The sequence below is a fragment of the Staurois parvus genome, unplaced genomic scaffold, assembly GCF_062004578.1.
Source record: "Staurois parvus isolate SC_StPar_1 unplaced genomic scaffold, SC_StPar_1.0 ptg002976l, whole genome shotgun sequence".
Classification (NCBI taxonomy): domain Eukaryota; kingdom Metazoa; phylum Chordata; class Amphibia; order Anura; family Ranidae; genus Staurois; species Staurois parvus.
The window spans coordinates 88,084-96,004 of record NW_028320772.1 but is presented as its reverse complement, the minus strand read 5'-3'; the positions used below and the strand labels follow the sequence as shown (position 1 = coordinate 96,004).

The window sequence follows — 7,921 nt, the reverse complement described above, 5'->3', positions numbered from 1 at the left end:
GACACTACCAGACGAGACATAGCACATAGGACAAGCTAACAGGGCGCGACCGCAGTGAAAAGCTGAAGCAACTTGAAGCTGTTTTAATGTCACAACAGCGATTTTTTACAAGAGCCCATGAATCAAATGAAAATGCCACAAAGGCTAGCTATGAGGTGGCAGCGTTAATTGCTAAAAATTGCAAATCTTTTGCTGAGGGTGAGTTTATCAAAGAATGTATCATGAAAATGGTGCAGAATATCTGTCCCGAGAAGAAGCAAGAGTTTGCCAACATTTGCCTGGCTCGTAACACTGTAGCAAGGAGAATTGAAGAAATTTCATCAGATATTAAGAGACAGTTAACGTCAAAAGGAGTTGATTTTGACTTCTTTTCAATAGCCTGTGATGAAAGCACGGACCTCTCTGACACAGCTCAGTTGCTGATTTTTCTGAGAGGGGTGGATGATGAAATGAATGTGACTGAGGAGCTGCTTGACCTCCAGAGCCTTAAGGACCAAACAAGAGGAAAAGATTTATTTGTCTCTGTTAGTTCTGCCATAGATGACATGAAACTGCCTTGGAACAAGGTTACTGGGATTATTACTGATGGGGCACCTGCCATGACTGGTGAACGAAGTGGATTATCAACCCTAATCTGTAACAAGGTGATTGAAGAAGGAGGCAACGCTATCAAACTTCATTGTATCATTCATCAACAAGTTCTCTGTGCTAAACATCTCAAATATGATCATGTTATGAAACCGGTGCTCAAGACCATTAATTGCATCCGCTCTAAAGCCCTGTGCCACCGCCAGTTTAAACAGTTTTTACTGGATATCCAGGCTGAATACGAAGATGTTTTATATCATAATAATGTAAGATGGCTCAGTCGGGGGTCTGCACTGCAGCGTTTCTACTCTCTCAGAAAGGAAATTGGAGAATTCTTGGAAACAAAGGGACAACCGATGCGAGAACTATCTGATCCTATTTGGCTGGATGATTTGGGGTTTCTAGTCGACAGAACAAAGCATCTGAATGTACTGAACACGAGTCTTCAGGGCAAAGATGCAGCGGTGAACCAGCTTTATTCACACCTCAAAGCCTTTGGAACAAAGCTGCAACTTTTCCTAAGGCATTTGTCACAAACGCAGCCCAATACTGTTCACTTTTCAGCGTTGCAGGAAATAATGAACAGTTTTCCACAGGATGATATCAGTGCACAAACGAGCAGGTATGCAGCGGACATCGCATCTCTGGCTGGGGAGTTTAAACGGCGCTTTCAAGATTTTGCAGCTATTGAAAAGGAGATCAGCATTTTCTCCTCTCCATTCTCTGTTGACCCCGACAATGCTCCAGATCAGCTGCAGCTCGAGCTCATTGAGCTGCATTGTGACAGCGAGTTACGCAGTCGTCACCAACAGCTCTCTCTTGTGAACTTTTACCGCCAACTGGATAAGAGCCGGTTTCAAGAGATTCGAACATTGGCTAAGAAAATGTTGAGCTTGTTTGGCTCAACATATTTGTGTGAGAAGACATTCTCTGTTATGAACTTTAACAAGAACCGTGTGAGGACAAGACTAAGTGACTCTCACCTGCGTGACATTTTGCGCATCAAAACCACGGCCTTTGAACCAGACCTAGTCTATGTGCTGCAGTCCAGATCTCAGTTTCACCCTTCACATTAGTGCAGTCAAGTTTTTTTTTCAATTGAGAGGAATACATTGTAAAATCTCAGTTAATGTCAGTTGGTCTAAATCAGTTCTAAATATATTTGAACACATGTATACTTGGTGTTATGTTCCTGTTCACATTTTTTGAACTTAAAAGTTGACAGACAACCTTCATACTTTGTGTAATGTACTTTCTAATGTTCCTGACATATTTCAGCTTCCTGTTTTTTTTAGATTAAAGGCAGAGTGATTTAACACCTGTTTAGATTTGTCATCCAAGTCACAAAATGAAAAGTATGCCGTTTTCAATAAATTTTGCATAAAATAGGTCATTTGCATTTAATTTTAATGGTTCATCAGAAGGTCGGGCAAAATGGTCGGCCCTCGCACATGTTCACTTCATCAAATCTGGCACTCTTCCAAAAAAGTTTGGACACCCCTGCTCTATGGCCACAATTTCTCCAGCAAGCTGGAGAGTTGGATGGAAAGAGATGGGAGAGGTTTGCTGGTGTGTAATACCAGTTGTGAAGGATTTTTGGGCTCTCTCCCAGTGGATGAGATTTCTGGAGAATCGTAGGGTAGATTGAGTTGCTGCATGCCATTCGGTTAAATCCAGCTGGAAGTTGAGCGATTTGTCCCAAGTTTCCATGGAAGGCAATTTTTGTTCTGCGCATTGGGAATGTAGCAGTTTATAGATGTGTGAGATTCCTTTTAACGAGGATGATGGATGTTCAAAGAAGCGTATGATATCTCTCTGCAGTATCTTAATTCTTTCATTAAAACCTCAGTCTGAGCTCTTTGTCTCTAGTAAATTTGGGCCTAGTCTTGTCATGGGAATTGTCCTGCCATTGTCCTCCATGTAGCAAAAAAACCTGTTAATGCATTTCATGTTTTCTCTAGTACATTTTAACCAGTTCTCTCATTAGAAAAATGCCCTGCTGCTGGCTAATGTTACATGTTTATCCTCTGCAGTCACTCAAAGTGGAACTTTCTCTATCAACATGGACTATTTTAAATCCTTATGCTGCTAGCATGACTAAATGGATAGGAAGTATAATATATTTATGTGGTTTACATATTTTTTCACATTTCTTCACTTATTTCCTGTTTTCCAGCTTAGCAGAAATTGTCCAGCAGCAGGACAGATGAAAAAAGGGACATCCACGGTGAACTACCGGCTGATTTCTTTCCACCTTTGAAATCAGGCCTTTTACCATCTGATGAAAAAGCGTGTCGCTAATAATGATAAATAGAAAAAAAAATTATTTTAAAACTGAAATGATTCAGATTGGAATGCTTCTGCTTTATGTAAGCCAAGCTAGATGGAAAAGAAAAAAAATCAATTTCACAACCCCAATATGCACTGCCAAGGTACACTGTTACACTCGGTTCACATCTGTGCAGGTGGTGCCGCTGCAGGACCCGCACACATACCTGCAGCCGCACCACCCACACAGAGGAAGGCGGGGGCCAATAATTCTAATGGCACACCACCCACACTGGAAATCGCAACCATACTGGGTTCCCGTGCGGACTGCGATTTCCTAAGTAGTGCAGGGACTTCTTCCCTGCGTGTCCCAGGGCACGGGGGTCCATGCAAATGAATGCAAATCACGGCCCGCACGACCGCACAGATGTGACCCCGGGGTAACTGGGACTGTCAGTGAAAATCATACTGTTCTGTAACTCCATACACAGCTTCAAGGCATTCCCAAGCATATTATTAACCCCTTGCCCTCCTGAGGATTTACCCGCCTTCCTGACCAGGCCATTTTTCATGATACGGCGCTGCGTTACTATAACTGACAATTGTGCGATCTCAAATTAAATTTACGTCCTTTTTTTCCCACGAATGGAGCTTTGATTGATTGGTATTTGTTTTTATTTTTTGCACTATAAACAAAAAAAGACCCATATTTTTGACTTTTTGCTATTAACCATTTGCCGCCCGCCCTATGGCCGAATGGTGGCCGGCAAATGTCATCAGCGTTCCGGGTGGACGCCATATGGTGTCCTCCCGCACATGTGCAGATTGCGCTCCTACAGAGCCGCGCAGCGGAGCGATCTGTCACCGGCCGTGTACCTCGGACACGGCCGATGACAGATCTGAGTATCGGCCCCCTTTGCCGGTACCATGTGACCTGCGGTGACCAATCACAGCAGGTCACATGACAGTTGTATACAATGGATGGCTTCATTCATGCCATCCATTGTATACTAGTGTCTAGCTGTGAATGGTCACAGCTAATCACATGCACATGTCATGTGATTAGCTGTGGCCAAATCACAGCTAAGCACAAAATAAAAAAAACCCTGAATGAATCGATGTCATTCAGGTAAATAATTGCTTATAGCAAAGTAATTCTTTGCTATAAGCAAATTGTGTGAAAAAAAAAATACTGATCATATTGGTAACAATATATAAAAAAAAAATAGTGAAACTAATTTTTTTAATTTTTTAATTTTCGGAAAAATTATGACAATAAAAATACAACTTCAAAAAATTCGCCATGCCTGTTATGAAGTACGTCGGACTGTCTACTCTGCAAAAAGGGGTCATTTGGGGGATATCTGTACTGTTCTGACATTTGGGGGATATCTGTACTGTCCTGACATTTGGGGGATATCTGTACTGTCCTGACATTTGGGGGATATCTGTACTGTCCTGACATTTGGGGGATATCTGTACTGTCCTGACATTTGGGGGATATCTGTACTGTTCTGACATTTGGAGGATATCTGTACTGTTCTGACATTTGGAGGATATCTCTACTGTTCTGACATTTGGGGGATATCTGTACTGTCCTGACATTTGGGAGATATCTGTACTGTCCTGACATTTGGGAGATATCTGTACTGTTCTGACATTTGGGGGATATCTGTCCTGTTCTGACATTCTTGGACCTCAAGAAATTAGATTGGCTGTCAGTACTTCAGGATTGATCAATATTCAGATCTATACCATAGTTTGTGAACTCTATAACTTTCCTACAAACTAAAAAACACATCGTAATTTGGGTTATTTTCACCAAAGACATGGAGCAGAATACATCTCGGCCTAAGTTTATGAAGAACAATTATTTATTTGCAAACTTTTATAACAGAAACAAAGAATAACGTGTTTTTTAAAAAAAAAATTTGGTTTTTTTTTGTTAATTTAGCAAAAAATAAAAACCCCAGCGGTGATTAAATACCACCAAAAGAAAGCTCTAGTTGTGTGAAGAAAATGATAAAATTTTAGTTTGGGTACAGTGTTGTATGACCGCGCAATTGTCATTCAAATTGTTAGAGCGCTGAAACCTGAATACTGGCCTGGGCAGGAAGGTGTAAAATTGCCCGGTATTGAATTGGTTAAACATGGGCAGTAAAAATTTTTAAAAAATCTACATTTCTTCATAAATTGAGGCCAATGTATTCTGTGACATGTCTTTGCTAAATAAAAATCCCAATATGTGTAAAGTAATAGGCTTTTGTGAAAGTCATAACCTTTGATACGGAACCTCATGACAAGGAAAATTGGCGACTTCAGTCACAGAGGCACCAGCTAAGCGGCACCAACAATTTGCCCAATCTCAGTCCCTTGGCAGTGGGGGGAGGGGGGCAGAAGGGGTACCTGCCCTGGGTGCCACGTTGAGGGGGGTGTGCTGGAGGTTGGTTCCGCTCCTCATTGACTGAGTGACTTTAGGCTCACTCTTGCTGGAAGGAGGATTTGTCTTTCTCCTCCCTCCAGGCTGCAGAGGGCAGCAGAGAGCCGGGATGCTGGCAGCCCTTTGTGATACGAGTGTGACAAGTTTGTATAAGAGTGAATGTATAGATTATAATTGAACGCTTGGTTTCCTTATTACCGGAATAAAAGGTTATTACAGGTCTTGGTTTCTTCTGATACAGTAATAAAGAGGCTATTACAGTTCAGACTTGTTTGTGCAGAAGTGGTTGAAATTAGTTTTATCTGGAATTATGATTCATTGTTATGAGAATGGAGCACCCCTTGAAAACAGGCAACTGAGCATGATCCCACGCTGTGTTCACAAGCCGAAATGTATCTACTGCGCAGATACACACGTGAAATAACAATTTTGTCTTATAAGAAGGGGGGATTTCTGAGGAGAAAACGGGACTTAATCTTGGTGCGACAGACGTGTCTTGCGGTGTTTTCTCCCGGTTTCCTCCTCGCTGATTGCTGGAAGTCCCCCAATCAAGGCGAAGGGTGATGCTACAATATCCGGTGATGTATTGATGCTTACTCTTTATGATTTATTCTATATATGATTAGCTATAACCTGTAATAGGAAATATTAAATATCAATAAATATACTTTTTTTATTTTACCTAAAAAGACTTAGTCTTTGCCTATCTAGTATGATAGTGAGTGAGTTGCAGACTTAATTTTGAGCAGGTAAAACACCCTTCTATCCCTCTGCCTTGTTTTTGGATCCCTTACCTGAGCTGAGGGGAAGGGGACATGAATGGCGGACTGAAGAAAACCATGTGAGTCAGATATTATCCCATATATACAGCTGAGAAAAGTGAGGCCAGCCTGGGCCGTATTGTATGTTTATCACCCTATAAATGTCCCTGGGGGAGGGGGGGACTGTCATGGCTGCTGAGCAACTGACTTCACACTGCTGATAGGTCTGGACCGGGCCTACGGTATTTCTGAGCACACATGTATTGTACGCCGTCCGCACCGAGTACATGTATGGAGGGATTGTACGCCGTCCACACCGAGTACATGTATGATGGGATTTTACGCCGTCCACACCGAGTACATGTATGATGGGATTGTACGCCGTCCACACCGAGTACACGTATGGTGGGATTGTACACCGTCCACACCGAGTACACGTATGGTGGGATTGTACGCCGTCCGCACCGAGTACATGTATGGAGGGATTGTACGCCGTCTGCACCGAGTACACGTATGGAGGGATTGTACGCCGTCCACACCGAGTACATGTATGGTGGGATTGTACGCCGTCCACACCGAGTACATGTATGGAGGGATTGTACGCCGTCCGCACCGAGTACATGTATGGTGGGATTGTACGACGTCCGCACCGAGTACATGTATGGTGGGATTGTACGATGTCCGCACAGAGTACATGTATGGTGGGATTGTACAACGTCCGCACCGAGTACATGTATGGTGGGATTGTACGCCATCCGCACCGAGTACATGTATGGTGGGATTGTACCCCATCCGCACTGAGTACATGTATGGAGGGATTGTACGCCGTCCGCACCGAGTACATGTATGGAGGGATTGTACGCCGTCCACACCGAGTACATGTATGGTGGGATTGTACGCCGTCCGCACCGAGTACATGTATGGTGGGATTGTACGCCGTCCGCACCGAGTACATGTATGGTGGGATTGTACGCCGTCCGCACCGAGTACATGTATGGAGGGATTGTACGCCGTCCGCACCGAGTACATGTATGATGGGATTGTACAAGGCCGGGCTTCAATCAGAATGTCCTAGGCCACCTTTTTAAAGACCCGGCCTTTCCTGGCACTCTTTGTTTACATCTAAAAATCAGTCATTTCTTGCTAGAAAATTACCGAGAACCCCCAAATATTATGAATTTTTTTAGCAGAAGCCCTGGAGAATAAAATGGAGGTCATTGCAATCTTTTATGTCACACGGTTTTTGCGCAGCAGTTTTTCAAATGCATTTTTATTGGAAGAAAACACTTTAATAAAAAAGAAAGTAAAAAAAAAAACAAACCACAATATCTACCCCCTTTACCAGTTTGGAGTTACAAAGGAGGTCTGTTGTTAGAATTACCGTATTTTTCGCTCCATAAGACGCACCTAGGTTTTAGAGGCAGAAAACAGGAAAAAAAATATTCGGAACCAATGGACTGCAGACACAGTACAGGAGATGACCAGAGACTGCGGACACAGTACAGGAGATGACCAGAGACTGCGGACACAGTACAGGAGATGACCAGAGACTGCGGACACAGTACAGGGGATGACCAGAGACTGCGGACACAGTACAGGAGATGACCAGAGACTGCGGACACAGTACAGGAGATGACCAGAGACTGCGGACATAGTACAGGAGATGACCAGAGACTGCGGACATAGTACAGGAGATGACCAGAGACTGCGGACATAGTACAGGAGATGACCAGAGACTGCGGACATAGCACAGGAGAGGACCAGAGACTGCTGACATAGCACAGGAGATGACCAGAGACTGCGGACAGTACAGGAGATGACCAGAGACTGCGGACATAGCACAGGAGATGACCAGAGACTGCGG

At 43.4% G+C, this 7,921-nt stretch overlaps 1 pseudogene; it reads left to right on the top strand.

Annotated features, from left to right (window-relative positions):
• The first annotated feature begins 227 nt into the window (after window positions 1-227).
• On the top strand, window positions 228-1,664 carry LOC149428776 (general transcription factor II-I repeat domain-containing protein 2 pseudogene; annotated as a pseudogene).
• The last annotated feature ends 6,257 nt before the right edge of the window (window positions 1,665-7,921 follow it).